General features: G+C 40.1%; 1 protein-coding gene and 20 non-coding genes across 25 annotated transcripts in view; 1 reads left to right on the top strand and 20 right to left on the bottom strand.

Moving 5' to 3' along the window:
- Positions 1-13,051, top strand: part of FER1L5 (fer-1 like family member 5) — a 676,118-nt gene that overhangs the window by 536,046 nt on the left and 127,021 nt on the right. The gene's annotated exons all lie outside the window — the stretch shown is intronic.
- On the bottom strand, positions 591-663 carry TRNAR-CCU (transfer RNA arginine (anticodon CCU)). The gene has a single exon. It is a non-coding gene; the product is annotated as a tRNA-Arg (tRNA).
- On the bottom strand, positions 1,077-1,169 carry TRNAI-UAU (transfer RNA isoleucine (anticodon UAU)). Its single transcript is given in 2 exon segments — positions 1,077-1,112; positions 1,132-1,169. It is a non-coding gene; the product is annotated as a tRNA-Ile (tRNA).
- On the bottom strand, positions 1,867-1,939 carry TRNAR-CCU (transfer RNA arginine (anticodon CCU)). Its single transcript has one exon. It is a non-coding gene; the product is annotated as a tRNA-Arg (tRNA).
- TRNAI-UAU (transfer RNA isoleucine (anticodon UAU)) lies at positions 2,353-2,445 on the bottom strand. Its single transcript is given in 2 exon segments — positions 2,353-2,388; positions 2,408-2,445. It is a non-coding gene; the product is annotated as a tRNA-Ile (tRNA).
- On the bottom strand, positions 3,143-3,215 carry TRNAR-CCU (transfer RNA arginine (anticodon CCU)). The gene has a single exon. It is a non-coding gene; the product is annotated as a tRNA-Arg (tRNA).
- On the bottom strand, positions 3,629-3,721 carry TRNAI-UAU (transfer RNA isoleucine (anticodon UAU)). Its single transcript is given in 2 exon segments — positions 3,629-3,664; positions 3,684-3,721. It is a non-coding gene; the product is annotated as a tRNA-Ile (tRNA).
- On the bottom strand, positions 4,428-4,500 carry TRNAR-CCU (transfer RNA arginine (anticodon CCU)). The gene has a single exon. It is a non-coding gene; the product is annotated as a tRNA-Arg (tRNA).
- Positions 4,914-5,006, bottom strand: TRNAI-UAU (transfer RNA isoleucine (anticodon UAU)). Its single transcript is given in 2 exon segments — positions 4,914-4,949; positions 4,969-5,006. It is a non-coding gene; the product is annotated as a tRNA-Ile (tRNA).
- Positions 5,496-5,568, bottom strand: TRNAR-CCU (transfer RNA arginine (anticodon CCU)). Its single transcript has one exon. It is a non-coding gene; the product is annotated as a tRNA-Arg (tRNA).
- Positions 5,982-6,074, bottom strand: TRNAI-UAU (transfer RNA isoleucine (anticodon UAU)). Its single transcript is given in 2 exon segments — positions 5,982-6,017; positions 6,037-6,074. It is a non-coding gene; the product is annotated as a tRNA-Ile (tRNA).
- On the bottom strand, positions 6,998-7,070 carry TRNAR-CCU (transfer RNA arginine (anticodon CCU)). Its single transcript has one exon. It is a non-coding gene; the product is annotated as a tRNA-Arg (tRNA).
- Positions 7,484-7,576, bottom strand: TRNAI-UAU (transfer RNA isoleucine (anticodon UAU)). Its single transcript is given in 2 exon segments — positions 7,484-7,519; positions 7,539-7,576. It is a non-coding gene; the product is annotated as a tRNA-Ile (tRNA).
- TRNAR-CCU (transfer RNA arginine (anticodon CCU)) lies at positions 8,283-8,355 on the bottom strand. The gene has a single exon. It is a non-coding gene; the product is annotated as a tRNA-Arg (tRNA).
- Positions 8,769-8,861, bottom strand: TRNAI-UAU (transfer RNA isoleucine (anticodon UAU)). The gene is given in 2 exon segments: positions 8,769-8,804; positions 8,824-8,861. It is a non-coding gene; the product is annotated as a tRNA-Ile (tRNA).
- On the bottom strand, positions 9,568-9,640 carry TRNAR-CCU (transfer RNA arginine (anticodon CCU)). Its single transcript has one exon. It is a non-coding gene; the product is annotated as a tRNA-Arg (tRNA).
- Positions 10,054-10,146, bottom strand: TRNAI-UAU (transfer RNA isoleucine (anticodon UAU)). The gene is given in 2 exon segments: positions 10,054-10,089; positions 10,109-10,146. It is a non-coding gene; the product is annotated as a tRNA-Ile (tRNA).
- Positions 10,636-10,708, bottom strand: TRNAR-CCU (transfer RNA arginine (anticodon CCU)). Its single transcript has one exon. It is a non-coding gene; the product is annotated as a tRNA-Arg (tRNA).
- Positions 11,122-11,214, bottom strand: TRNAI-UAU (transfer RNA isoleucine (anticodon UAU)). The gene is given in 2 exon segments: positions 11,122-11,157; positions 11,177-11,214. It is a non-coding gene; the product is annotated as a tRNA-Ile (tRNA).
- TRNAR-CCU (transfer RNA arginine (anticodon CCU)) lies at positions 12,138-12,210 on the bottom strand. Its single transcript has one exon. It is a non-coding gene; the product is annotated as a tRNA-Arg (tRNA).
- On the bottom strand, positions 12,624-12,716 carry TRNAI-UAU (transfer RNA isoleucine (anticodon UAU)). The gene is given in 2 exon segments: positions 12,624-12,659; positions 12,679-12,716. It is a non-coding gene; the product is annotated as a tRNA-Ile (tRNA).

Below are 13,051 nucleotides of genomic sequence, written 5' to 3'. Positions count from 1 at the left end.
TATATTGCACCCAACAATACAGGGAATACAGACACTTATGTACTGTGTAATACTGTATATTTAAATGTAAGGCAATATGATCTCACATGTGATCTGCGCGTGAAGTAAAACATTGTTTATTGGGTCTCTAGCATCTAAAATGTCAGTACGGTGCGTGTCCAAAGAAATAGTAAAAACAAAAATGCAACCCTTTTCTAACTCGATGGAAAGGTTTTGGAGGACCCAATGTTACCATGGTAAATGGCATGTTTTAGCTACTGCACCCACAGGAATGTTGTGGTGGATGAAGCCTTTTGGTAACACAGTTTGGCCAGTCGCAACAAGCTTTAAAACACAATCTCAAGTGGTGAAGAATAAGCAACAAACCAACTTGCACCCCAGAAATAGTAAAAACAAAAATGCAACCCTTTTCTAACTCGATGGAAAGGTTTTGGAGGACCCAATGTTACCATGGTAAATGGCATGTTTTAGCTACTGCACCTACAGGAATGTCGTGGTGGATGAAGCCTTTTGGTAACAAAGTTTGGCCAGTCGCAACAAGCTTCAAAACACAATCTCAAGTGGTGAAGAATAAGCAACAAACCAACTTGCACCCCAGATGGGACTTGAACCCACAATCCCTGGCTTAGGAGGCTAGTGCCTTATCCATTAGGCCACTGGGGCTCAGTGAGACTTGCGTGTGTGCCTGATTTTTTCCGCAGTAATCAGTCATTTAAATGCTTGGAAAAAGGGAAGTTGTTTTGTGTTTTTTGCTTTCCAAATTCCTGCAGGAAATGTGCTGGTACTAATGAGAGCAAAAAATATGGGCCCTCATGCTGTATTGCAGTAAAACGGATTGCTGCAACTCTTTTACCAACGGTAAAAAGTCTTTTGCATTGGCACTTTGTTGACCGACTCATGGAGCGTTTACAATGCAGTTGAACCAATCCTGATTTGTCAACCAATGCTGATGTGTGATAAACACAGTCATTTCTATGTTGTTGTTGCTTTCTTGGTAATATGATATTAAATATTCAGGTTGCAAACGATAACCAATGAGTAATGACCTCAGAAAAGAAGAAATAAGCAAGCAAACATGCTCCAGGTGAGGCTTGAACTCACAACCTCGGCATAGCTTAACAGATACTGTCTTATAAGTACCTCGCGCTGACCGATTGCGCCACTGGAGCACTTTAAAGACACATCTTTTCCCTACGTTTCTATGTTTGGTGACCAGTTTAACTGTTAATAAATTATCTAAGCAAGGCTTGTTCATCAAAATTTAGTTACCTTTTATTTTCACAAATATATTGCACCCAACAATACAGACACTTATGTACTGTGTAATACTGTATATTTAAATGTAAGGCAATATGATCTCACATGTGATCTGCGCGTGAAGTAAAACATTGTTTATTGGGTCTCTAGCATCTAAAATGTCAGTACGGTGCGTGTCCAAAGAAATAGTAAAAACAAAAATGCAACCCTTTTCTAACTCGATGGAAAGGTTTTGGAGGACCCAATGTTACCATGGTAAATGGCATGTTTTAGCTACTGCACCCACAGGAATGTTGTGGTGGATGAAGCCTTTTGGTAACACAGTTTGGCCAGTCGCAACAAGCTTTAAAACACAATCTCAAGTGGTGAAGAATAAGCAACAAACCAACTTGCACCCCAGAAATAGTAAAAACAAAAATGCAACCCTTTTCTAACTCGATGGAAAGGTTTTGGAGGACCCAATGTTACCATGGTAAATGGCATGTTTTAGCTACTGCACCTACAGGAATGTCGTGGTGGATGAAGCCTTTTGGTAACAAAGTTTGGCCAGTCGCAACAAGCTTCAAAACACAATCTCAAGTGGTGAAGAATAAGCAACAAACCAACTTGCACCCCAGATGGGACTTGAACCCACAATCCCTGGCTTAGGAGGCTAGTGCCTTATCCATTAGGCCACTGGGGCTCAGTGAGACTTGCGTGTGTGCCTGATTTTTTCCGCAGTAATCAGTCATTTAAATGCTTGGAAAAAGGGAAGTTGTTTTGTGTTTTTTGCTTTCCAAATTCCTGCAGGAAATGTGCTGGTACTAATGAGAGCAAAAAATATGGGCCCTCATGCTGTATTGCAGTAAAACGGATTGCTGCAACTCTTTTACCAACGGTAAAAAGTCTTTTGCATTGGCACTTTGTTGACCGACTCATGGAGCGTTTACAATGCAGTTGAACCAATCCTGATTTGTCAACCAATGCTGATGTGTGATAAACACAGTCATTTCTATGTTGTTGTTGCTTTCTTGGTAATATGATATTAAATATTCAGGTTGCAAACGATAACCAATGAGTAATGACCTCAGAAAAGAAGAAATAAGCAAGCAAACATGCTCCAGGTGAGGCTTGAACTCACAACCTCGGCATAGCTTAACAGATACTGTCTTATAAGTACCTCGCGCTGACCGATTGCGCCACTGGAGCACTTTAAAGACACATCTTTTCCCTACGTTTCTATGTTTGGTGACCAGTTTAACTGTTAATAAATTATCTAAGCAAGGCTTGTTCATCAAAATTTAGTTACCTTTTATTTTCACAAATATATTGCACCCAACAATACAGACACTTATGTACTGTGTAATACTGTATATTTAAATGTAAGGCAATATGATCTCACATGTGATCTGCGCGTGAAGTAAAACATTGTTTATTGGGTCTCTAGCATCTAAAATGTCAGTACGGTGCGTGTCCAAAGAAATAGTAAAAACAAAAATGCAACCCTTTTCTAACTCGATGGAAAGGTTTTGGAGGACCCAATGTTACCATGGTAAATGGCATGTTTTAGCTACTGCACCCACAGGAATGTCGTGGTGGATGAAGCCTTTTGGTAACACAGTTTGGCCAGTCACAACAAGCTTAAAAACACAATCTCAAGTGGTGAAGAATAAGCAACAAACCAACTTGCATCCCAGAAATAGTAAAAACAAAAATGCAACCCTTTTTTAACTCGATGGAAAGGTTTTGGAGGACCCAATGTTACCATGGTAAATGGCATGTTTTAGCTACTGCACCTACAGGAATGTCGTGGTGGATGAAGCCTTTTGGTAACAAAGTTTGGCCAGTCGCAACAAGCTTCAAAACACAATCTCAAGTGGTGAAGAATAAGCAACAAACAAACTTGCACCCCAGATGGGACTTGAACCCACAATCCCTGGCTTAGGAGGCCAGTGCCTTATCCATTAGGCCACTGGGGCTCAGTGAGACTTGTGTGTGTGCCTGATTTTTTCCACAGTAATCAGTCATTTAAATGCTTGGAAAAAGGGAAGTTGTTTTGTGTTTTTTGCTTTCCAAATTCCTGCAGGAAATGTGCTGGTACTAATGAGAGCAAAAAATATGGGCCCTCATGCTGTATTGCAGTAAAACGGATTGCTGCAACTCTTTTACCAACGGTAAAAAGTCTTTTGCATTGGCACTTTGTTGACCGACTCATGGAGCGTTTACAATGCAGTTGAACCAATCCTGATTTGTCAACCAATGCTGATGTGTGATAAACACAGTCATTTCTATGTTGTTGTTGCTTTCTTGGTAATATGATATTAAATATTCAGGTTGCAAACGATAACCAATGAGTAATGACCTCAGAAAAGAAGAAATAAGCAAGCAAACATGCTCCAGGTGAGGCTTGAACTCACAACCTTGGCATAGCTTAACAGATACTGTCTTATAAGTACCGCGCGCTGACCGATTGCGCCACTGGAGCACTTTAAAGACACATCTTTTCCCTACGTTTCTATGTTTGGTGACCAGTTTAACTGTTAATAAATTATCTAAGCAAGGCTTGTTCATCAAAATTTAGTTACCTTTTATTTTCACAAATATATTGCACCCAACAATACAGGGAATACAGACACTTATGTACTGTGTAATACTGTATATTTAAATGTAAGGCAATATGATCTCACATGTGATCTGCGCGTGAAGTAAAACATTGTTTATTGGGTCTCTAGCATCTAAAATGTCAGTACGGTGCGTGTCCAAAGAAATAGTAAAAACAAAAATGCAACCCTTTTCTAACTCGATGGAAAGGTTTTGGAGGACCCAATGTTACCATGGTAAATGGCATGTTTTAGCTACTGCACCCACAGGAATGTCGTGGTGGATGAAGCCTTTTGGTAACACAGTTTGGCCAGTCACAACAAGCTTAAAAACACAATCTCAAGTGGTGAAGAATAAGCAACAAACCAACTTGCATCCCAGAAATATTAAAAACAAAAATGCAACCCTTTTTTAACTCGATGGAAAGGTTTTGGAGGACCCAATGGTACCATGGTAAATGGCATGTTTTAGCTACTGCACCTACAGGAATGTCGTGGTGGATGAAGCCTTTTGGTAACAAAGTTTGGCCAGTCGCAACAAGCTTCAAAACACAATCTCAAGTGGTGAAGAATAAGCAACAAACCAACTTGCACCCCAGATGGGACTTGAACCCACAATCCCTGGCTTAGGAGGCCAGTGCCTTATCCATTAGGCCACTGGGGCTCAGTGAGACTTGCGTGTGTGCCTGATTTTTTCCGCAGTAATCAGTCATTTAAATGCTTGGAAAAAGGGAAGTTGTTTTGTGTTTTTTGCTTTCCAAATTCCTGCAGGAAATGTGCTGGTACTAATGAGAGCAAAAAATATGGGCCCTCATGCTGTATTGCAGTAAAACGGATTGCTGCAACTCTTTTACCAACGGTAAAAAGTCTTTTGCATTGGCACTTTGTTGACCGACTCATGGAGCGTTTACAATGCAGTTGAACCAATCCTGATTTGTCAACCAATGCTGATGTGTGATAAACACAGTCATTTCTATGTTGTTGTTGCTTTCTTGGTAATATGATATAAAATATTCAGGTTGCAAACGATAACCAATGAGTAATGACCTCAGAAAAGAAGAAATAAGCAAGCAAACATGCTCCAGGTGAGGCTTGAACTCACAACCTCGGCATAGCTTAACAGATACTGTCTTATAAGTACCGCGCGCTGACCGATTGCGCCACTGGAGCACTTTAAAGACACATCTTTTCCCTAAGTTTCTATGTTTGGTGACCAGTTTAACTGTTAATAAATTATCTAAGCAAGGCTTGTTCATCAAAATTTAGTTACCTTTTATTTTCACAAATATATTGCACCCAACAATACAGGGAATACAGACACTTATGTACTGTGTAATACTGTATATTTAAATGTAAGGCAATATGATCTCACATGTGATCTGCGCGTGAAGTAAAACATTGTTTATTGGGTCTCTAGCATCTAAAATGTCAGTACGGTGCGTGTCCAAAGAAATAGTAAAAACAAAAATGCAACCCTTTTCTAACTCGATGGAAAGGTTTTGGAGGACCCAATGTTACCATGGTAAATGGCATGTTTTAGCTACTGCACCTACAGGAATGTCGTGGTGGATGAAGCCTTTTGGTAACAAAGTTTGGCCAGTCGCAACAAGCTTAAAAACACAATCTCAAGTGGTGAAGAATAAGCTACAAACCAACTTGCACCCCAGATGGGACTTGAACCCACAATCCCTGGCTTAGGAGGCCAGTGCCTTATCCATTAGGCCACTGGGGCTCAGTGAGACTTGCGTGTGTGCCTGATTTTTTCCGCAGTAATCAGTCATTTAAATGCTTGGAAAAAGGAAAGTTGTTTTGTGTTTTTTGCTTTCCAAATTCCTGCAGGAAATGTGCTGGTACTAATGAGAGCAAAAAATATGGGCCCTCATGCTGTATTGCAGTAAAACGGATTGCTGCAACTCTTTTACCAACGGTAAAAAGTCTTTTGCATTGGCACTTTGTTGACCGACTCATGGAGCGTTTACAATGCAGTTGAACCAATCCTGATTTGTCAACCAATGCTGATGTGTGATAAACACAGTCATTTCTATGTTGTTGTTGCTTTCTTGGTAATATGATATTAAATATTCAGGTTGCAAACGATAACCAATGAGTAATGACCTCAGAAAAGAAGAAATAAGCAAGCAAACATGCTCCAGGTGAGGCTTGAACTCACAACCTCGGCATAGCTTAACAGATACTGTCTTATAAGTACCGCGCGCTGACCGATTGCGCCACTGGAGCACTTTAAAGACACATCTTTTCCCTACGTTTCTATGTTTGGTGACCAGTTTAACTGTTAATAAATTATCTAAGCAAGGCTTGTTCATCAAAATTTAGTTACCTTTTATTTTCACAAATATATTGCACCCAACAATACAGGGAATACAGACACTTATGTACTGTGTAATACTGTATATTTAAATGTAAGGCAATATGATCTCACATGTGATCTGCGCGTGAAGTAAAACATTGTTTATTGGGTCTCTAGCATCTAAAATGTCAGTATGGTGCGTGTCCAAAGAAATAGTAAAAACAAAAATGCAACCCTTTTCTAACTCGATGGAAAGGTTTTGGAGGACCCAATGTTACCATGGTAAATGGCATGTTTTAGCTACTGCACCCACAGGAATGTCGTGGTGGATGAAGCCTTTTGGTAACACAGTTTGGCCAGTCACAACAAGCTTAAAAACACAATCTCAAGTGGTGAAGAATAAGCAACAAACCAACTTGCATCCCAGAAATAGTAAAAACAAAAATGCAACCCTTTTTTAACTCGATGGAAAGGTTTTGGAGGACCCAATGTTACCATGGTAAATGGCATGTTTTAGCTACTGCACCTACAGGAATGTCGTGGTGGATGAAGCCTTTTGGTAACAAAGTTTGGCCAGTCGCAACAAGCTTCAAAACACAATCTCAAGTGGTGAAGAATAAGCAACAAACCAACTTGCATCCCAGAAATAGTAAAAACAAAAATGCAACCCTTTTTTAACTCGATGGAAAGGTTTTGGAGGACCCAATGTTACCATGGTAAATGGCATGTTTTAGCTACTGCACCTACAGGAATGTCGTGGTGGATGAAGCCTTTTGGTAACAAAGTTTGGCCAGTCGCAACAAGCTTCAAAACACAATCTCAAGTGGTGAAGAATAAGCAACAAACCAACTTGCACCCCAGATGGGACTTGAACCCACAATCCCTGGCTTAGGAGGCCAGTGCCTTATCCATTAGGCCACTGGGGCTCAGTGAGACTTGCGTGTGTGCCTGATTTTTTCCGCAGTAATCAGTCATTTAAATGCTTGGAAAAAGGGAAGTTGTTTTGTGTTTTTTGCTTTCCAAATTCCTGCAGGAAATGTGCTGGTACTAATGAGAGCAAAAAATATGGGCCCTCATGCTGTATTGCCGTAAAACGGATTGCTGCAACTCTTTTACCAACGGTAAAAAGTCTTTTGCATTGGCACTTTGTTGACCGACTCATGGAGCGTTTACAATGCAGTTGAACCAATCCTGATTTGTCAACCAATGCTGATGTGTGATAAACACAGTCATTTCTATGTTGTTGTTGCTTTCTTGGTAATATGATATTAAATATTCAGGTTGCAAACGATAACCAATGAGTAATGACCTCAGAAAAGAAGAAATAAGCAAGCAAACATGCTCCAGGTGAGGCTTGAACTCACAACCTCGGCATAGCTTAACAGATACTGTCTTATAAGTACCGCGCGCTGACCGATTGCGCCACTGGAGCACTTTGAAGACACATCTTTTCCCTACGTTTCTATGTTTGGTGACCAGTTTAACTGTTAATAAATTATCTAAGCAAGGCTTGTTCATCAAAATTTAGTTACCTTCTATTTTCACAAATATATTGCACCCAACAATACAGGGAATACAGACACTTATGTACTGTGTAATACTGTATATTTAAATGTAAGGCAATATGATCTCACATGTGATCTGCGCGTGAAGTAAAACATTGTTTATTGGGTCTCTAGCATCTAAAATGTCAGTACGGTGCGTGTCCAAAGAAATAGTAAAAACAAAAATGCAACCCTTTTCTAACTCGATGGAAAGGTTTTGGAGGACCCAATGTTACCATGGTAAATGGCATGTTTTAGCTACTGCACCCACAGGAATGTCGTGGTGGATGAAGCCTTTTGGTAACACAGTTTGGCCAGTCGCAACAAGCTTCAAAACACAATCTCAAGTGGTGAAGAATAAGCAACAAACCAACTTGCATCCCAGAAATAGTAAAAACAAAAATGCAACCCTTTTTTAACTCGATGGAAAGGTTTTGGAGGACCCAATGTTACCATGGTAAATGGCATGTTTTAGCTACTGCACCTACAGGAATGTCGTGGTGGATGAAGCCTTTTGGTAACAAAGTTTGGCCAGTCGCAACAAGCTTCAAAACACAATCTCAAGTGGTGAAGAATAAGCAACAAACCAACTTGCACCCCAGATGGGACTTGAACCCACAATCACTGGCTTAGGAGGCCAGTGCCTTATCCATTAGGCCACTGGGGCTCAGTGAGACTTGCGTGTGTGCCTGATTTTTTCCGCAGTAATCAGTCATTTAAATGCTTGGAAAAAGGGAAGTTGTTTTGTGTTTTTTGCTTTCCAAATTCCTGCAGGAAATGTGCTGGTACTAATGAGAGCAAAAAATATGGGCCCTCATGCTGTATTGCAGTAAAACGGATTGCTGCAACTCTTTTACCAACGGTAAAAAGTCTTTTGCATTGGCACTTTGTTGACCGACTCATGGAGCGTTTACAATGCAGTTGAACCAATCCTGATTTGTCAACCAATGCTGATGTGTGATAAACACAGTCATTTCTATGTTGTTGTTGCTTTCTTGGTAATATGATATTAAATATTCAGGTTGCAAACGATAACCAATGAGTAATGACCTCAGAAAAGAAGAAATAAGCAAGCAAACATGCTCCAGGTGAGGCTTGAACTCACAACCTCGGCATAGCTTAACAGATACTGTCTTATAAGTACCGCGCGCTGACCGATTGCACCACTGGAGCACTTTAAAGACACATCTTTTCCCTACGTTTCTATGTTTGGTGACCAGTTTAACTGTTAATAAATTATCTAAGCAAGGCTTGTTCATCAAAATTTAGTTACCTTTTATTTTCACAAATATATTGCACCCAACAATACAGGGAATACAGACACTTATGTACTGTGTAATACTGTATATTTAAATGTAAGGCAATATGATCTCACATGTGATCTGCGCGTGAAGTAAAACATTGTTTATTGGGTCTCTAGCATCTAAAATGTCAGTACGGTGCGTGTCCAAAGAAATAGTAAAAACAAAAATGCAACCCTTTTCTAACTCGATGGAAAGGTTTTGGAGGACCCAATGTTACCATGGTAAATGGCATGTTTTAGCTACTGCACCCACAGGAATGTCGTGGTGGATGAAGCCTTTTGGTAACACAGTTTGGCCAGTCACAACAAGCTTAAAAACACAATCTCAAGTGGTGAAGAATAAGCAACAAACCAACTTGCATCCCAGAAATATTAAAAACAAAAATGCAACCCTTTTTTAACTCGATGGAAAGGTTTTGGAGGACCCAATGTTACCATGGTAAATGGCATGTTTTAGCTACTGCACCTACAGGAATGTCGTGGTGGATGAAGCCTTTTGGTAACAAAGTTTGGCCAGTCGCAACAAGCTTCAAAACACAATCTCAAGTGGTGAAGAATAAGCAACAAACCAACTTGCACCCCAGATGGGACTTGAACCCACAATCCCTGGCTTAGGAGGCCAGTGCCTTATCCATTAGGCCACTGGGGCTCAGTGAGACTTGCGTGTGTGCCTGATTTTTTCCGCAGTAATCAGTCATTTAAATGCTTGGAAAAAGGGAAGTTGTTTTGTGTTTTTTGCTTTCCAAATTCCTGCAGGAAATGTGCTGGTACTAATGAGAGCAAAAAATATGGGCCCTCATGCTGTATTGCAGTAAAACGGATTGCTGCAACTCTTTTACCAACGGTAAAAAGTCTTTTGCATTGGCACTTTGTTGACCGACTCATGGAGCGTTTACAATGCAGTTGAACCAATCCTGATTTGTCAACCAATGCTGATGTGTGATAAACACAGTCATTTCTATGTTGTTGTTGCTTTCTTGGTAATATGATATAAAATATTCAGGTTGCAAACGATAACCAATGAGTAATGACCTCAGAAAAGAAGAAATAAGCAAGCAAACATGCTCCAGGTGAGGCTTGAACTCACAACCTCGGCATAGCTTAACAGATACTGTCTTATAAGTACCGCGCGCTGACCGATTGCGCCACTGGAGCACTTTAAAGACACATCTTTTCCCTAAGTTTCTATGTTTGGTGACCAGTTTAACTGTTAATAAATTATCTAAGCAAGGCTTGTTCATCAAAATTTAGTTACCTTTTATTTTCACAAATATATTGCACCCAACAATACAGGGAATACAGACACTTATGTACTGTGTAATACTGTATATTTAAATGTAAGGCAATATGATCTCACATGTGATCTGCGCGTGAAGTAAAACATTGTTTATTGGGTCTCTAGCATCTAAAATGTCAGTACGGTGCGTGTCCAAAGAAATAGTAAAAACAAAAATGCAACCCTTTTCTAACTCGATGGAAAGGTTTTGGAGGACCCAATGTTACCATGGTAAATGGCATGTTTTAGCTACTGCACCTACAGGAATGTCGTGGTGGATGAAGCCTTTTGGTAACAAAGTTTGGCCAGTCGCAACAAGCTTAAAAACACAATCTCAAGTGGTGAAGAATAAGCTACAAACCAACTTGCACCCCAGATGGGACTTGAACCCACAATCCCTGGCTTAGGAGGCCAGTGCCTTATCCATTAGGCCACTGGGGCTCAGTGAGACTTGCGTGTGTGCCTGATTTTTTCCGCAGTAATCAGTCATTTAAATGCTTGGAAAAAGGAAAGTTGTTTTGTGTTTTTTGCTTTCCAAATTCCTGCAGGAAATGTGCTGGTACTAATGAGAGCAAAAAATATGGGCCCTCATGCTGTATTGCAGTAAAACGGATTGCTGCAACTCTTTTACCAACGGTAAAAAGTCTTTTGCATTGGCACTTTGTTGACCGACTCATGGAGCGTTTACAATGCAGTTGAACCAATCCTGATTTGTCAACCAATGCTGATGTGTGATAAACACAGTCATTTCTATGTTGTTGTTGCTTTCTTGGTAATATGATATTAAATATTCAGGTTGCAAACGATAACCAATGAGTAATGACCTCAGAAAAGAAGAAATAAGCAAGCAAACATGCTCCAGGTGAGGCTTGAACTCACAACCTCGGCATAGCTTAACAGATACTGTCTTATAAGTACCGCGCGCTGACCGATTGCGCCACTGGAGCACTTTAAAGACACATCTTTTCCCTACGTTTCTATGTTTGGTGACCAGTTTAACTGTTAATAAATTATCTAAGCAAGGCTTGTTCATCAAAATTTAGTTACCTTTTATTTTCACAAATATATTGCACCCAACAATACAGGGAATACAGACACTTATGTACTGTGTAATACTGTATATTTAAATGTAAGGCAATATGATCTCACATGTGATCTGCGCGTGAAGTAAAACATTGTTTATTGGGTCTCTAGCATCTAAAATGTCAGTATGGTGCGTGTCCAAAGAAATAGTAAAAACAAAAATGCAACCCTTTTCTAACTCGATGGAAAGGTTTTGGAGGACCCAATGTTACCATGGTAAATGGCATGTTTTAGCTACTGCACCCACAGGAATGTCGTGGTGGATGAAGCCTTTTGGTAACACAGTTTGGCCAGTCACAACAAGCTTAAAAACACAATCTCAAGTGGTGAAGAATAAGCAACAAACCAACTTGCATCCCAGAAATAGTAAAAACAAAAATGCAACCCTTTTTTAACTCGATGGAAAGGTTTTGGAGGACCCAATGTTACCATGGTAAATGGCATGTTTTAGCTACTGCACCTACAGGAATGTCGTGGTGGATGAAGCCTTTTGGTAACAAAGTTTGGCCAGTCGCAACAAGCTTCAAAACACAATCTCAAGTGGTGAAGAATAAGCAACAAACCAACTTGCATCCCAGAAATAGTAAAAACAAAAATGCAACCCTTTTTTAACTCGATGGAAAGGTTTTGGAGGACCCAATGTTACCATGGTAAATGGCATGTTTTAGCTACTGCACCTACAGGAATGTCGTGGTGGATGAAGCCTTTTGGTAACAAAGTTTGGCCAGTCGCAACAAGCTTCAAAACACAATCTCAAGTGGTGAAGAATAAGCAACAAACCAACTTGCACCCCAGATGGGACTTGAACCCACAATCCCTGGCTTAGGAGGCCAGTGCCTTATCCATTAGGCCACTGGGGCTCAGTGAGACTTGCGTGTGTGCCTGATTTTTTCCGCAGTAATCAGTCATTTAAATGCTTGGAAAAAGGGAAGTTGTTTTGTGTTTTTTGCTTTCCAAATTCCTGCAGGAAATGTGCTGGTACTAATGAGAGCAAAAAATATGGGCCCTCATGCTGTATTGCAGTAAAACGGATTGCTGCAACTCTTTTACCAACGGTAAAAAGTCTTTTGCATTGGCACTTTGTTGACCGACTCATGGAGCGTTTACAATGCAGTTGAACCAATCCTGATTTGTCAACCAATGCTGATGTGTGATAAACACAGTCATTTCTATGTTGTTGTTGCTTTCTTGGTAATATGATATTAAATATTCAGGTTGCAAACGATAACCAATGAGTAATGACCTCAGAAAAGAAGAAATAAGCAAGCAAACATGCTCCAGGTGAGGCTTGAACTCACAACCTCGGCATAGCTTAACAGATACTGTCTTATAAGTACCGCGCGCTGACCGATTGCGCCACTGGAGCACTTTGAAGACACATCTTTTCCCTACGTTTCTATGTTTGGTGACCAGTTTAACTGTTAATAAATTATCTAAGCAAGGCTTGTTCATCAAAATTTAGTTACCTTCTATTTTCACAAATATATTGCACCCAACAATACAGGGAATACAGACACTTATGTACTGTGTAATACTGTATATTTAAATGTAAGGCAATATGATCTCACATGTGATCTGCGCGTGAAGTAAAACATTGTTTATTGGGTCTCTAGCATCTAAAATGTCAGTACGGTGCGTGTCCAAAGAAATAGTAAAAACAAAAATGCAACCCTTTTCTAACTCGATGGAAAGGTTTTGGAG

The sequence above is a fragment of the Mixophyes fleayi genome, chromosome 4, assembly GCF_038048845.1.
Source record: "Mixophyes fleayi isolate aMixFle1 chromosome 4, aMixFle1.hap1, whole genome shotgun sequence".
NCBI classification, from domain to species: Eukaryota; Metazoa; Chordata; class Amphibia; order Anura; family Limnodynastidae; genus Mixophyes; species Mixophyes fleayi.
Note: the sequence above shows the minus strand (reverse complement) of the source record. Positions and strands in the feature narration are given on the sequence as shown.